This window comes from Macaca fascicularis, chromosome 12, assembly GCF_037993035.2.
Source record: "Macaca fascicularis isolate 582-1 chromosome 12, T2T-MFA8v1.1".
Lineage (NCBI taxonomy): Eukaryota > Metazoa > Chordata > Mammalia > Primates > Cercopithecidae > Macaca > Macaca fascicularis.
Window position 1 is genome coordinate 43,796,008 of NC_088386.1, and position 17,467 is coordinate 43,813,474.

Below are 17,467 nucleotides of genomic sequence, written 5' to 3' on the forward strand. Positions count from 1 at the left end.
TCCTTGCCTTAGATGTTATGGAAAGTCTTTGGGGAATTTTGAACAAGGGAGTCTGAAATTCAGTTTTCTTTTTAAAACTGTCATTCTGTTTCTCTATAGATAATTTTTAAAAATCACTCGACTTTTGTGGATAGTAGAGTAGTAGATGTTTGCAGTGGTGAGGATTGGAAAAGATAAGTGATCATGACAGTGGATAAAACTCAGAAATTTGATGATGTGTGATCATATGGATACTTTTTTTTTTTCAAGAAAGCATCTCGCTGTTACCTAGTTGGAGTGCAATGGCATGATTGTAGTGCATTGCAGCTTCGACCTCCTGGCCTCAAGTGATCCTCCTGGTTGAGGCTCCCGAGTAGCTAGGACTATAGGCATGCAACACCATATCTCACTTTTTGTTTCTTTCTTTCTTTTTTTTTTTTTTTTTTTTTTTTTGGTAGAGACATAGTCTCACTATGTTGCCAACACTGTATAGATACTTTTTAATAAAATAATGTCCTAGTTATATTTTAACAAAATAATATCTTTTAGGTATCTGTTGAGTGAATGGTGTGCTATGAATTGATAATCTAAATATTATGCTATCATGTTTTTTGGGTTTTGTTCTAGATTTTTCCCTAAGTATTAGGGCTAAGAAATGAGCTTGGTCATTATAGTGCTCTTACCAGCCTGCCTCTCTTTTCTCAAAGAGGGAAAGAGCCCCAGCTCGAGGAAAGAGCCCCCAAACTTGGAGTAAAAAGAACTGTTTTCTTATGTCCGATCTGCCACTAACTGACTATAACATGGTTTATTTAACCTCTTTTGATTTTGGTTTTCTATACTGTAAAGTGGATTGAATTACCTGATTGATAATAGCTCTGTTTGAATCTTCAGTCTTAAATTTAACAAGCCCTTTCTGTTAGATTCTACAATTCTATGATTTTTAAATGAGACTGCATAAAAATCTCAAAACTTCCTTAAATGTGAATGTAAAAGAATACGGAATAACTGGATGTGTTCAAAATTGGTAAATTTACCCTGGTATCCTTTTTAACAGGACCAAGAAAATAAATACCAGAAATCAACAAGAGCACAGACTGTTTCCCTTCATCAATCCATAGAACCCTAATACTTCTTTAGTTCCATCAAACACAGAGGAATGACCACCATGGCAGATGGCGACAGAGGATGTCAACAATTTTTTGGAGGCAAGCAATGAAATATTTCTACTATGAGTTTTCTGTTATTAATCATGTAGAAGCAAGTAGAATTATATTGGGTTTTAGTTTAAAATGAAAAGCCTTATTTACTGTAGGAATTTGTGTATGCATAGCTATTTCTTTATTTTCTTTTTTTCCTCTTTTAACACCCATGCATGTCAGAAGTTACATTAAGATGCATTTGCCCTTACCTCCAGAGTAACAGATAGAATAAGACTATCTTAAATCCTTAAATACAGAACAAGGACTTAAATAACCGAAATTAAGTACCTATATTTGAACACAGGACTTTTTCACATCTATCTTGGACACATATATAACTGTAAGTACTAAATAAAATTAGAAATTAGAATTATTTTAATTATTTTCTATTTATTTTAGAGTTGTTCATACTATTTGTGAATTTTATGTAGTTAAAGGTATCCCAGCATTTTTCCTCCCTTTTCTTTAACAGCTAATATAAAGTGCTCCAAAATCTTGGGAAGCCATCCCTTTACAACTCTCACAGCTTTACATTTTGTGAAAATTCCATATCAAAATATTTACTTGAACTTTTAGTTAATTCTATGACAGCTCCTATTGCTCCCAAAAGAGCATTTGGGCAAGGATTGTGGATCACAATGCCACCTTCAAATTTCAAATTAATTACATTACCTTTAAAAGAAAAGCTTGCTTGGAAAGAAATTCACCATATATATTTTTAAATGTATAAGGAATCTGGCTTTTCTTCATTCATGAAAAATAAAGACTTAAGTAGATGAAAATAAAGTGAAATAAAAATATACACTTTAAAAAATTTAAGTAGAATTCTCTAAAATGTAATCTTTCAAGGGATTTTATACAAAGAAACTATATATATGCTTAGAATTTTTTATTTAGTGTTAATTCAACTCATCAGCCTAAGGTCATCCATAAAAACATGTCTGCTTTTAAGTTTCACATAAGAGGAATGCTTTCTCTAGATAAAGAAGAAGATAAATGTTTAAAAATCCCAGTGTAGAGATTCTGAGTTTTCTTTCAGTAACTAGAGTCAAAATTAATTCTTGCTTTTCTGTTGGGGAAAATTTCATCTAATTACATTCAATTTATTCTGCAACTTTTTGGACAGCAAATCCTGATCACCAAAGAAAAAGCAGCTGTGTTGCCCTTGCCTCACAATTATAACAATAGTATTATTATGCAGTCACCAGAGTTTATGGAACCATGAGGTGGTTATATCCACTGGCTGTTTTCTGACAGAGACACACCTAAACCTTTCTGAATTGCTGATAATGTATGCCTTCTATTTGTAAGGATCTTCAAAGAAATAGATTCTACTGCTTCCTTCAGCAAGCCAATTTAGTATAACAGCTCTCAGAAGCAGAAAATTCTTTCTTATAACCCTTTATGCACTTTCATCAACTGTTTCTAAAACTCATTTTCCTAGAATTGCATTTTAAATATTATTTAAATATTTTCTTAGTTTGGTGTAATTCACTTAAGTATTTTTTAAAACTACTAAAAATTGACCATTGTTTAATTAGTAGAAATATTCCTATAAACCATGCTTCCTCATAAGCAGTGTACATTTCTCCCTCAGTATCTGCAGGGGATTGACTCCAGAACCCCCTATGAATACCAAAAGCCAGGGATGTTCAAGTCCTTTATATGAAACGGTGCAGTTTTTGCATATAACTCACACATATCCTCCTTATACTTTAAATCATCTCTATATTACTTATACTACCGAATACAACCTAAATTCTAGGTAAATAGCTGTTATATTTTTTTACTCTGCTTATTTTTTATTGTTGTCATGTTATTTTTATTGTCTTTTTTCTGAATATATTTGATCCAAGATTGCTTGAATTTTTAGATGCAAAACTTGTGAATACCGAAGACTGACTATACTATCAAATTTCTTTTTCTTACATTCCCTTTTCTAACTCATCCACATACATCTTATTTTGAACTTCAGTTATTCAGTTATTCAGACTGTATCAATGGTATATAGCTTTAACTTATTAACAATTAAGCCCTTTGTTCTTTATTAATTTCATTCTATTTGTGACCAAGTAATTAATAAGCCATAGATATTTATAATTCTAATCCCAGGTGCTATTTCATTTATTTTCCACATTTTTAGGGAAAGTTATACTGGTAAAAACTTTTAGAGGTTAGAAAGGCAGTTGAACATAGCAGGTATGATTTATAAGAATGCTACAGGAATACCTCAGAGATATTGCATGTTTGGTTCCAGACTACCACAATAAAGCAAGCCACACATTTTTTTCCCAGTGCATATACAAGTTATCTTTGCACTATACTATAATCTATTCAGTGTGTAATTGCATTATGTCTTTAAAAAACAATGCACATTTCTTAATTTTAAAATAGTTTTCTAAAAATGGGGGGATGCTTTGGGGGGTTGGGGGGCAGGGTCTCACTCTCTCTTCCAAGCTGGAGTCCAGTGGTGCAATCATGGCTCACTGCTGCCTTGACTTCCTGGACTCAAGTGATTCTCCCACCTCAGCCTCTGAAATAGCTGGGAATACAGGCATGCACTATCACACCAGGCTAATTGTTATATTTTTTTGTAGAGACAGGGTTTTGCCCTGTTGCCCAGACTGGTCTTGAACTCCTGAGCTCAAGCGATCTGCCTGCCTTGGCCTCCCAAAATACCGGGATTACAGGCATAAGCCACACATGCTGGCCTCCTTTTGATAGTGAAACGTCTTACCTGGATGTTGATGGTTGCTAACTGGTCACAGTCATGGTGACCAGTCAGCAGCCATCAACATCCAGGCAAGACCCTTTATTGTGGCTGAAGATTGGGATGGCTATGGCAATATATTGAAATAAGACAGCAAAGAATATTGCCACATCAATTGACTTGACAAAGTAAATTGGTTTTCAGTTTACTTTGCCCAGATCCGTCAGAGGATTCGCTATCTGTATTTGTAAGGCAGATACTATTTGTAAGGCAGATACAGCCTTACAAAATACATTTCTTAAGTAGTCTTGAAAGTCAATGGGCTTTTCAAGTTAGAAGAGTTGATCCATGGGCTACAGAAGGAATGTTATGTTACCAAGCATAAGAACAGCATGAATCTCCTTGTATATCTTAATCACAGCTCTTGGGTGACTAGGTATACTGTTAGTGAGTAGTAAGTTTTCCAAAGGAGTATTTTTTTTTTTTTTTTTCTGAGCAGTAGGTCTCAACAGCAAGCTTAAAATAGTCAGCAAATCATGCTGCAAACAGATGTCCTCTAGGCTTTGTTGTTTCATTTACAGAGCACAGGCAGAGTAGATTTAGCATAATTCTTAAGGGCGCTGAATTATTTGAATGGTAAATGAACATTGGCTGGAACCTAAAGTCACCAACTGCATTAGTCTCTAACAAGAGAATCAGTGGCTCCTCTGAAGCTTTGAAGTGGGGCATTGACTTTTCCTCTAGTTATGAAAATCCCAGGTGGCATCTTCTTCCAATTGAAGGCTCTTTTATCTACACTGAAAATCTGTTATTTAGCATAGCCACCTTCATCAGTGATTTTAGCTAGAGCTTCTAGATAACTTGCTGCAGCTTCTCCATCAGTGTTTGCTGCTTGACTTTGCACTTCTATGTTGTATAGACAGCTTCTTTCCTTAAACCTCATGAATCAACTTGCTCTGCTAGTGTCAAACCTTTCTTCTGCAGCTTCCTCACCTCTCTCAGCCTTCATAGAACTGAAAAGAGTTAGGGCCTTTCTCTGGATTCAGCTTTGGCTTAAAGAAATGTTGTAGTCAGTTTGATCTTCTATCCAGACCTCTAAAAGTTTGTCTGTATCAGCAACAAGGCTGTTTTTCTTTCTTATCATTTGTGTATTCACTGGAATAGCACTTTTAACTTGCTTCAAGAGCTTTTCCTTTGCATTCACAATTTGGCTAACTGTTGGACGCCAAGAGGCCTGGCTTTCAACTTGTCTTGGCTTTTGACATGTCTTCCTTATTGTGCTTCATTCTTTCTAGCCTTTGATTTGAACTGAGAGACATGTGACTCTTCCTTTCATGTGAACACTTAGAGGCAATTATAGGTTATTACTTAGCCTCATTTCAGTATTGTATTTTGGGGGATTGGGAGCCCAAGGAGAGGGAGAGAGACAGGGAAACAGCCAGGCAGTGGAGTATTCAGAACACACAACATTGATCAGTTAAGTTTGCCCTCTTATATTGGGGCAGTTCGTGATGCCCCAAAACAGTTACAGTGGAAACATCAAAGATCACTGATCACAGATCACCATAACAGATATTATAATGAAAAAGTTTGAAATATGGTGACAGTTATGAAAATGTCACTCAGAGTCATGAAGTGAGCACATGCTGTGTGTGAAAACGGCAATGATGGACTTGCTCAGTGCAGAGCTGTCATAAAACTTCCATTTGCAAAGCACAATAAAGCAAAGCACAATAAAATGAGGTATGCCTACATACAAGAACACAAATCGACAGACCTGCATAAGGCTGATTTATTAACCACAACCATGCATTCTACCAGCTGTGTGACCACGGGCAAATTGTTGATTTTTTTCACCCCCAATTTGTAAGTCTTTAAAATTTGAGTGCTAATAATAATGTAATGTGGGGATTAAATGGAATAGATAATATAAGTAATAAGCTTAGGTTCTTAGCACTGCATAACATGTAATTCAATAAACAGATGACATAGTTATCCCACTCTGCAAAATAATTGAAAACAGGTTTCTTCATAGCAAGCTCAATTCTTAAAAAAGAACAATGATTCTTTTTATGCCAAACTTGTTTTACATCACTATATCTGTTTTACTGCTGCTAAATTTTGTTCACATTGAAATGTCCAAACAAGCAGTTTAAAGTTCATGTTTAAAACTATGAAAATGTGATTTATCCAGAAACCACATTAGAAAAATTATACCAACAGTTATTAACCTGAGTCTCATAGAAACTGTGTACATTCCAAATTTTGTTTAAAAATGTAGACAGCATGGACTGTTCTAAAATTTTAACTGAAGTCAACCACTATTATTTGGAGAAATATTCCATTTATAGGACAGAGTGATTTGAGGAATCTTCTTGGGATTAAATCTCTTTTATGTATATGTTGATCAGATGTTTATTTGGTCTGAAAAACTGATTCAATATTTCCACTGGAAAAACAAAAAGAAACAGATAATTTTGTTCTATTAATATTAGTGTTCTGGGTCTACTGTAACAAATTACCATAAATTATGTAGCTTAAAATAACAAAAGTTTATTCTCTCACAGTTCTGGAGTCTAGAAGTCCAAAACTAAGATGTTGGCAGAGCCTTGCTTTTTGAAGGCTGGTGGGGAGAATTTGTTCCTTTTGCTTGGCTCTGGGGTTGCCAGCAATTTTTGGCATTCCATGACTTGTAGACATATTACTTCAATCTTTGTGTTCATCATCACGTGGCATTCTCCCTGTGTGTCTGTTTCTCTTCTGCTCTTCTTATAAGGATTGGATTAGGGCCTACCCTAATTCAGTATGACCTCATCTTAATTACATCTATAAAGACTGTATTTCCCAATAAGTTCACATTCATAGGTACTAGAGGTTAGGACTTCAACATATCTTTGGGGGAACATATACATGTATATATATGATAGAGTATACATAGAGTATATAGATATAGATTTATAACTGGGAATAGAATTAGAAAAGAAAAATGAATTTTGAAAACAAATTTCTTTTGTTCAGCCTCTGAAAAGAGGTTATTTCACTTGTGATAAGACATGATCTATGACTAGATCTACATGTTTTGCTTAGTAATATTTGACACCACCATTTCTTAGACATCGACAGTTCCTCGATCATTCATTTTTCCTATCTACTCTCTAGCTTTATTTATTAAAATTTAAAGCAATAGCTATCATTTTGCTTGCTTTGTTTACTTGATGTCAGAGTTCAAACAATAGGTTTACAGATTCAAGACCACAGGATACAAACTACATGCATCAACAAATGAAATGCCCTACGACTTTAGAGATGGTATACCATTTATATTTATAATCATACTTATAGTTATACTTTGTAAATGAACTTAGGTCAGATTTCCTTTTCCATATTCGCTTAAACCAGGGCCACCTTTTATTATTATGGGTAAGAAATTAAGAGAAATTGTTGACATTTATGGGTAATGTTTATGGATAAGGCTTATGGGTTATATTATGGGTAAGAAACTAAGAAAAATTATTGACATTTCAAAATGAACAAGTTTATTTTATTTACTTACACAAACACACACACACACACACACACACACACACACACGTATATTGAGATAGGGTCTTGCATTGTAACCCAGGCTAGAGTGCAGTGGAATGAACGTGGCTCAGTGCAGCCTTAACCTCCTGGGCTCAAGTGATCCTCCCATATCAGCCTCCTGAGTAGCTAGGACCACAGCTGCACGCTACCATGCCCAGCTAATTTTTGGATTTTTTGTGGAAACGGGATCTTGCCCATTCATCCCATTACTGGGTATATACCAAAAGGATTCTAAATCACGCTGCTATAAAGACACATGCACACGTATGTTATTTTGGCACTATTCACAATAGCAAAGGCTTGGAACCAACCCAAATGTCCATCAATGATAGACTGGATTAAGAAAACTTGGCACATATACTCCATGGAATACTATGCAGCCATTAAAAAAAGATGAGTTCATGTCCTTCATAGGGACATGGATGAAGCTGGAAACCATCATTCTGAGCAAACTATCGCGAGGACAGAAAACCAAGCACCGCATGTTCTCATTCATAGGTGGAAATTAAACAATGAGAACACTTGGACACAGGGTGAGGAACACCACACCGCAAAGCCTGTTGTGGGGTGGGAGGAGGAGGGAGGGATAGCATTAGGAGATATACCTAACATAAATGACAAGTTAATGGGTGCAGCACACCAACATGGCATATGTATACATGTGTAACAAACCTGCATGTTGTGCACATGTACCCTAGAACTTAAAGTATAAAAAGAAGAAAAAAAGAAAGAAACGGGTCTTGCCATGTTTCTCAGGCTGGTCTCGAACGCTTGGGTTCAAGCAATCCTCTTATTTCAGCCACCCAAAGTGCTGGGATTATAGGCATGAGCCACTGCACCCAACCTCATTATGAATTGTTAACATTAATTCAATGGCTTATTCTAGTAAAGCTCATTCTAGTGAAGGCTCTTTCTAATCATTACTACATTTTTAGTATTACGTCTTCTTTTTGGTCATGTCCCATATAGTATTCAGGCAATTGTCACAGATATTTCATGTAATAAAACTTACACAGAACTATTCTTTAGAAATTTCTCTGTTTCTTCAAGTTCACTGGCTGGTTTCTCTGCCATGTCCAATGTGCTGTTAAGCCTATCCAGTGAATTTTTCATTTTGATACTATACTTTTTAGTTTCATAATTTGCATGTGATGCTTTTGGAAAATATTTGTTATGGTAAAATATATATAATATAAAATTTTATCCATTTTTAGGTATACTTGGTTCTTTTTTATTGGTTTTATTTCTCTGCTGAAATGCTATTTAGGCATTTATTATGATTATCTTTTTCTTTATGTTCTCAGTAATAGCTGCCATAAGGTACATGTATGAATCATCTCAGAGTCTGTTCCATTGGCTGCTTTTTCTGTGGACTTTGGTTTGTATTTTTCTGTTTCGTTACATTTCTAAGAAATTTTTTATTGTATATTAGATGTAGATGACACACTGTAGAGACTCTAGATTCTGTTATCTTCTTCTGAAGAGTATTGACCTTTTTCCTAACAGTTAAATCAGTAGCTGCTCACATTTATCTAGTGAAGGTTTGGTTTGATGTTTTGTTAGAGAGTGGATCTATTTTGGTTTTGTTCGTAATCCTTGGGTGACTTCCTTAGTGTAGGGATATAATATTTACTCCTAAAACGTGGTCCTTTATGGATTTCTGTGGAAAGCCTGAGGTGTTATAATCTGCTTTTATTTGATGGGATTCAAACTTGAAACTCTTTGTCTCATGTAACGGGCAGTAGAAGAAATCCTTATTTTTGCTTTCCAGCTGTTACTTTCCATTGGGTTTTTGGAGTCTTCCCCATGCATGCATGTACAGTTTAGGTGCCAGCCTAGGTAGGAATTGATATATAAATATTGTATACTCCTCCTCTGTATTTTCTTCCTTTCTGGACTCCCCCTCCCCAACCCTCGATTTTCAGCCATTCTCTCAACCCTGAATTCTGCCCTCTGATACCTCAAGCAAGTAAGACTGTGGCTTTCTGCTTAAGTTCTACTTGCTCATATACCATTGTACCTCAGGAGAGCCATATAAATGTAGAATTATATGTTGCCCAGTGATGTTATCTTCTTTCAAGGGTCAAATCCTCACTCTTTCTATTTCTGCCTACATTTGGTCACTCTGTAGTATGTCTTCAAATAATTGTGTTTTGCTTATTGGCTTTAGTATTTTTTCACAGTTTATGGTTGTTATCAATGGGAGAATTAGTGTGATTTAAGTTACTTGGCATTACTTGAATTGGAATTACTGGGTCTTTTCACTTTCATACTTACCTGTTCGCTTTATTATTTCATCTCATCATTAGTGTAGTCACTTTGACCTAGGTTTGATTCCTGGTTCTGCTGTTTATTACTGTGTTACTTCAAACTTCTGATCTTCAGTGTTCCTGTATGTAAAGTGGAAATGATCATATGTATCTCAGAGTTGCTTTAGAATATTAAATGTGAAAATATACGTAAAGCCTGTGACACGTAACATAGAAGTTAATTTACACCTGTAAATGCTACTTCCCTTTATTACCATAATTATTTTATAAGGTTGGAAGGTCAAATATTACTATGTAGGATGAATTGCTTAAGATCTTACTACTAGATACCAGAAGTATGGTTTAATTATATTAAATATATAAGGTAAATTTATGCCTACCAGTGATTCATTTCTGCTATATATATATATATATATATATATATATATATTCATTTCTATATTATTACATCAAGAAGAATTACCTGCGATTTTGAGGAAAAATAGAAAAACAAGGGTTAATAACAGTAAGGCATTATCGCATGCCAGTGTTCTGGGCTGTGTCCTTTTTCTCTTCTGGGTACACTTAAAGCCAGCCCACTGTCAGGTTGCCAGAAGATATTACTGCAGTATTTCTTTTCTATCAAAGAAGAACGAGTCCAAGGAAGTTTGTGATTTTAGAGCCAGACGGAATTTGCAGTGAGAAATCAGGCCCAGTGAAATAAATACGTGTGTATGTGATCAGTGAAGAATATATTAAAAAATATACCACTATATAATGAGCTATTCTATCGTCAGAGTTTCCTTATGACTAAAATATGAATGAGTTGTACCCTTGCTAAACACGTAATTTTAGAAACTGCGTATTGAATGGTCTTTGCCACGAACGAGTAGTTAACATAAGCGTCTGTCCTGCCTATTAGAATCATGTTTTGAATGTGTGTATGTATAGATTGTTTTGTGTTATTTTTAAGCAATGCATAGGATTTTATGTGTGGATTTCAAAAACATTTTGCTATAGTGGAAGTAATATTAAGGTGAAGATAACAGGGGAAACTGGTTGAGGTTGCTCTGTAAGCATTATTACAGTTGCCATTCACATTTGTGCCTGTTCAAATAGAAACCCATCAATCATGTAAACTTAGGGCCAGATTCTGATCTCTAATGCACAGCATGAATTGCCACATATCTTTTTTCCACCAAAAAAAAAAAAAAAAAAGTGCTCAGTCACATCTGAGATTAAAATCTGTCCTTTCAAATTGATTTTATTTTTATCTAGACTAAGAAGCAAAGTATAGTGTCAGTCCTGTCAGGATGTGATTTCTTTTTTTACATATAATTCTTACAGAATCAAGTGTTTATGTATTTCTGTAATCATAATAGCTCTGAGAAATATAGAAAAATTATTGTTGTACTTTTTAAAATGGAATCTTTTTATCCCTACGTGATCACATGTGCTAATGTGGATTGTAGGGAAAAGCTGTATTATTAAAAATAAATTACCTAAGGTTATAATATATGAAATGCAAACAAAACCTGTTTACATAGATTATTCTGTTTATAAGAATATATTTTATATTTTCCATTAAAATTTAACAATCGTATTCAACCTTACCAATAAAGTAAAATATTTAAAATAATAAAGTTACCTTGTTTTGGCACTTGTGTGAGGGTTTTTTTAAAAGTTGTGAGATAATTGACAAAAGTTGGAAGATAACATTTTTATTTGAATTTTTTCTTATCCAAGGAAAATTAGTTCAATTTATGTATATTTTTATATTTAGCTGTGTATATTGAAAGCTTCTTATGACCAAAGCACCAGGCTAGACCTTTTTTGGGGACCCAAAAAGATGAATCTGATATCACCCTGCCTCAAAGAAGCATATGGTTTAGTAGGACAAACAAAAGCACACATATCACACATAGATAAGTATAGAGTGGAGAAACTTTCAGACTGTACTTCTCAGCACTATGATTCTATAGAAGAATCTGGGTATGTGCCATTTTTTGGTATGTATTTCTGAATTACAAGTGATCTTTAAGGGAACCTAGCATAGTGCCTGGAACATAATAGGTGTTCAAAAATGTTGAAAGAGTGGGCGAATATTCTCTAGTGCCTGGGATAAGACAACATGCTAGATGTAATGTGAGCCTATGTATGTGTGTTAACTGTCTCTGCTGGAAAACAAGGTACTTTCGAGTTAAACTGATTTTATCTGGCTTTCACCATTTTGTAGAACAAAATAGGCAAATTATTTCTTCGAACTCCAGTTTCTTCATCTGTAAAGTGTGGTGACAATACCTATCTTATAAGTTTGTTATGAAGAGTGAATGAGATAATGTGTATAAAGCTTATATTTTTATGGTGGCTATAAGAGTTTAGGTTAGAAATTAGTGTTACAGTTACTATTACTATTATTTTTACTAATAAAGAGTGGGTAAAAGTACCACATTATGAGACAGTAGTTAAACCATAACATTGACTTTGCATGTCTGTAAGAAGCAGAATTTTTATTTCGAATGGGTAGCCCTTCATTCAATCTTTATTATGTGATTTTTTTAAATTAAGGAAATATGTCATTAGCTTTAAAATTAACATTATTTTACTTTGTACTGTATCATTTTGTCTTTGTATATTGAAAACTCAAATAAATACTTAGGAATTAGTATTTACTTTTTAAAAATGTATTCATTCAACAAATATTTACTAAGTGCTATTTGCCGAGCATTGTAGTGGGCACTGATGACAAAGCAATGAACAAGGCTGACAAAGTCTCTGCCCTCAGAAAGTTTACGTTTTCTGTTTCATTTGTAATGGCCCTGGATTTGCAGATCTGGCCCTTCAAAACTGGTTCACAGATTGTTAATGGTGTCCTAAACAGTGTGCTTGAGATGTAGGGAGTAGTTATCATAGGAGTGAGACATGTGAGGTTTTTTTTCCTGTGACCCATGAATCATAATCAGGCCAGATACCAAGTGTAAAAAGTTACTACATTCAAGCCCACATTCCTGGAAGTTATATGTAATTGTTCTCCTTTGTCATCTTAAAGTAGAGATAAATTTTAGAGCATGCTTTACAAAATTATGAGGGCCTAGGTACAAATGAATAACAGAGTTAGGTAAGGAAGGCACATGATCACTATTAAATCTAACTTGTTAGCAATATTTTACTTCAAAGTTGGGCACTGTGGCTCACGCCTATAATCCCAGCAGTTTGGAAGACCGAGGCAGGAGGATGGCTTGAGTTTAGGATTCAAAACCAGCCTAGGAAACATAGTGATACCCTGTCTCTACAAAAATTTTATTTTTATTTTTTGAGACAGAGTCTCGCACTGTCACCCAGGCTGGAGTGCAGTGGCACTATCTCGGCTCACTGCAACCTCTACCTCCCGGGTTCAAGCGATTCTCCTGCCTCAGCCTCCCGAGTAGCTGAGATTGCAGGCGCCCGCCACCATGCCCAGCTATTTTTTTGTATTTTTCATAAAGACAAGGCAAAAAAAACCTTTTTTTTTTAATTAGCTGAGTGTGGTGGTGCATGCCGGCTTGTGCCTGTGGTCCTAGCTATTCAGGAGGCTGCAGTGGGAAGACGGGTTGAGCCCTGGAGGCTGAGGCTGCAGTGAGTTCTGATGGTGCCACTGCATTCCATCCTGGGTGACAGAGTGAAACCCTGTTTCAAAAAATATATGTCTATATATATTACTTTCAGTATAAAGAATTAAGTTTCTTTTTATCTTTTGAATATTAGAAAACCTTGGGCTTTGGGCTGGTACCTAGATTCACAGTTATTTTCTGTTTGGAAATTTTATTCTATCTCCCCCACCATTAATCACCTTATAGCTAACTTTACTGGTTAAAACATTCTACTAAGCAGAATAGACTATCACTTCTAATTTTCTATGCTTTCCTGTTTGTTTACATCAGACATTAAGTAAACTAAGAGTATACAGTTTTGTTGCTAATTTAATTTCTTACTAATAGGAGAATTTGGGCAAGTTCATCTTTTTTTCCTTCACTGTAAAGTATAGATGATAACGTTTAACTGATTGGTATGTGATTCAGATTTCAAAATGAAAATGAAGTCGTAGGATACATGAGGTTTCATGTAGTTATTATTGGCAAGAAGAGAGATAATGATTAATGATAGAAATTGCTGTTAATTGAGCATTTTTAAGTGCCTGTGCTACATATAGATTATAGTTTGGCCTCAAAATAAATCTGCATGATAGGAATCATTATTTCCAGATTCTATATAAAGGAATATACTCTAAAAAACATTAACTGACTTGCTCAAGGACTTTCAAGTTAGTCAGTTAGTGAGCCAGAATTCAAATTGGGATTTGTATGTATCAGAATCCAGCACTCATGACATCACATTGCCTTTCTTGGGTGCTAAAACACAAGGTCGAGTGAAAATGCATATGCATCGTTAGATTCTCTATTATGACCTTACTCTTTTCTCCTTTTAAAATTTTTATTCATGTATTATGTGTACATGTTAAATAGTACTGAGTGCCCCAACCCTTGGAGTTCATCTGCAGATAACTGCTTTTAATTGTTTGCTACTAGCCAGGCACGGTGGCTCACACCTGTAATCTCAGCACTTTGGGAGGCTGAGGCGGGTGGATCATGAGGTCAGGAGTTCAACACCAGCCTGGCCAAGATGGTGAAACCCCTACCTCTTCTAAAAATACAAAAATTAGCGTGATGGCAGGCACCTATAATTCCAGCTACTCAGGAGGCTTAGGCAGGAGAATTGTTGGAACCCGGGGTGCACAGGTTGCTGCAGTGAGCCGAGATCGTGCCACTGCACTCCAGCCTGGGTGACAGTGAGACTCCATCTCAAAAAAAAATTGTTTTCTACTGTTCAGGTACCTGTTCCTAAATACGTTTCTTTTTTAACTGCTAGCTCTAGGTTTGCCAATATGAGACGTTATAGAAAGAAGTTATAGGTCATTTGTCTATTATCACGGAAGATGACTTAGCATACTTCTACCACCTAGTACCTCTTTGTTATCCCATCCTTGAAATATAGTTAGTTAAACCAAAAACAAATATTTTCCTTATTGATGTTATATAAATATTCTCTGCAACACCAAATAGTTATAATTACATTTCCTTTCTTGTAAAGCTTTTTTTTAATTGTCTAGTTCTTCTCTCATTCTGCATTCAGCTTTTTATAATATAGAAAAAAAATGTCTTCCGCCTATTTATTTTCCTGTCTTTATCACTATTTCTTGAAACCATGGTTGATATAAATATTACTTTTTATTCAGTTTGTTTCTTGAATAAATTTTGCAGCAGATTTTCTTGCAGACTCTATGACTTACCTCTGTCAGAAATTAATTTTAGTTTTTAAAGAGCCTCTGTCCTTGTTTCCAAAAGTTTACCAAAAACTACATTTGAGCCATTTTTGAATAAAATACACAAGCTTTAAAACAAACATTGGCAGTCTTTTTTCACATCAAATAACCTTTATGGTAGGAGGAATGTTTTAACCAGGCCATCCTTTAAATAAGTTACCACAGGTTTTCAGCACGTAGCCAGAGAAAATGGTGGCCCAAAGCCAGTTCATATATTGAGTTCCTTTAACGAGCATAACAGCTACATAGGGGCATTCTAAATTTAAGCTTGTACAGCATATTGAGTGGTGGCATACAGTGGTAAGTCCACTGAGCCTAACAATTTATAAAATTATAAATATTATATAAGAGCCAACAATTAACAGTGTCTTTTCCTTGGGGTTATGTGGAGGGAGGGATGGGGGCTACAACTCTTTACTTTCATACTTCCATACCATTTGAATTGTGTTCAAAATGAGTATTTGTTACTTTTTGAAACCAGAAAGAAAAAGGATTAAAGACATTCTAAAAGCAATAAGGTAAAGGATAAAGCTGAGGGGAAAAAAATAAAATTTAAACTTTATGTCTTGTTAGTATGGTGAACTTAGGTACCCTGATATTTCATGATAAACAACTAAAAATAATGTGAAATATAAAAATAGTGTTTATATGCAACTATGAACTGGAAAGATGGCAAATACTAAGAGGCTAAAACAAACAAACACAAACCCTACATAAAAAATAGTGTTCAGAGAGGTAAGCTTTAAGGATACTTGCTGAACCTGGTAAATTCTGGGTTACAATTTTGTTTTCATGGCCTCCTATTGAAAGAGGAACAGGAGACAGTCAAAATCCTGGACACATCCAAGGTAGAGTCTATTCTTCAGGTCCCCTCAGTATGGACGTCCAAATATCTACATCTTTATTGGAAGGGTACCTATTAAAATCAGCTATCATTTCCCATGACACTGCAAGGAAAATTGGTTAATTTAAACCTTGACATTGTGCATAGGAATGAAATATCTCTTTGATCATTTGAATATCAAGCTGGTATTGTGGGTTTGCTACTGAAGTTCACACTACATAAGTGATACCAAAAAACAAAACAAAACAAAAAACAAAAATTAAAGCCAAGAACTTAAGGTAGTCCCACATAGCTGGCAGAAGCAAACATAAATTTTTGTTGAAGGAATCTGCCTTCAAAATTTCCACAGGTAAAATTCCCCCAAAATATGAATTTACTGTCAAAAATTATAAACCAAGGCATCATGAATGAGTGTCAGAAACCATATTCTAAAGAAAGACTCATAAATATTTTATATATTAAAAATTATCAGGGAGAATATAAAATAAGTCTGTTTAATAAAGAAATACGAGATTAAAGATAATGATATGACATTCCTGAGGAAGAAGAACAAAGTAGGGAGACTTATATGAAGATTTAATATAATGCTATAGTGATTAGTAGAGTGTGATACTGGTGAAAGATAGACAGATTGACCAGTGGAACAAAATAGACTGCTTAGAAACATCTATCTATAGGTGGTAAGTTGGTATATAAAAGAGCTAGCATTAGGATAAGGGTTGACTTTTCAATAAGTGATACTGGGATCGTTGATTATCCATTAAGAGGAAAATGAAATTTGACCCCTACTTTATATCATATGTAAATATCAGCTCTAAGTGGAGTAGAGACTTAAATATGAAAAGCAAAACTATACAAATTTTAGGAGAGTATCTTTCGAGTAGAGAGAAAATGAAAAAGCCATTAAGGAAAATGTTGTTAAATTGTATTGCATTACAATTGTGATATTCTTTTCATCGAGAGTCACCTTAAAAAGAATGAAAAGACAAGTTACAAATTAGAGAAGACATTCACAGTACATCTAATTGAAAAAGAATTATTGCAAGTTAATATAAAAAAGACAGAATTGGAAGTTGGCAAAGACTTTTTGTGTCTTAATCTGACTTTGCTTTCCAATAACCCTTTATTTCTGATCATCTCAACCTGTTTGACCACCTGCCTACCCATAAAAGGGGCAAAATCCACTGCCATGAGTTCTTCGGTTATTGTTTTGGAAAAAACAATAAATAAAATAATTAAAAGGAAAATTTTAATCGGCATACTGAAAAAGTTACTCTTGAGCTTACTCGCTTTCATATCTTTTTCTCTACCCCCACACAATTCATTTTTCCCTTCTCTCAGCTTCTGACCTTTGACACAGTTCATTGCATTGCATTCATTATTCTTGTATGGTATCAGGTAGATACTGTATTATATACTGGAGAATTATACTGATAGTTTTCCTCTGACATGATTTATATAAATATATATATCATTTTTGCATTGATAAGTCTTTTAAAATTGTGCTTCTTTTTAATTGTGAATTTTGTGGGCAGTATTATT

At 34.7% G+C, this 17,467-nt stretch overlaps 1 protein-coding gene across 35 annotated transcripts in view; it reads left to right on the plus strand.

Moving 5' to 3' along the window:
- Positions 1–17,467, plus strand: part of MBD5 (methyl-CpG binding domain protein 5) — a 515,330-nt gene that overhangs the window by 226,360 nt on the left and 271,503 nt on the right. For all 35 annotated transcript variants that reach the window (XR_012421099.1, XR_012421098.1, XR_012421100.1 and 32 more), the window contains one exon: positions 1,034–1,184. The gene's annotated coding sequence lies outside the window, so the exon portion shown is untranslated. The remainder of the gene's footprint in view (positions 1–1,033; positions 1,185–17,467) is intronic.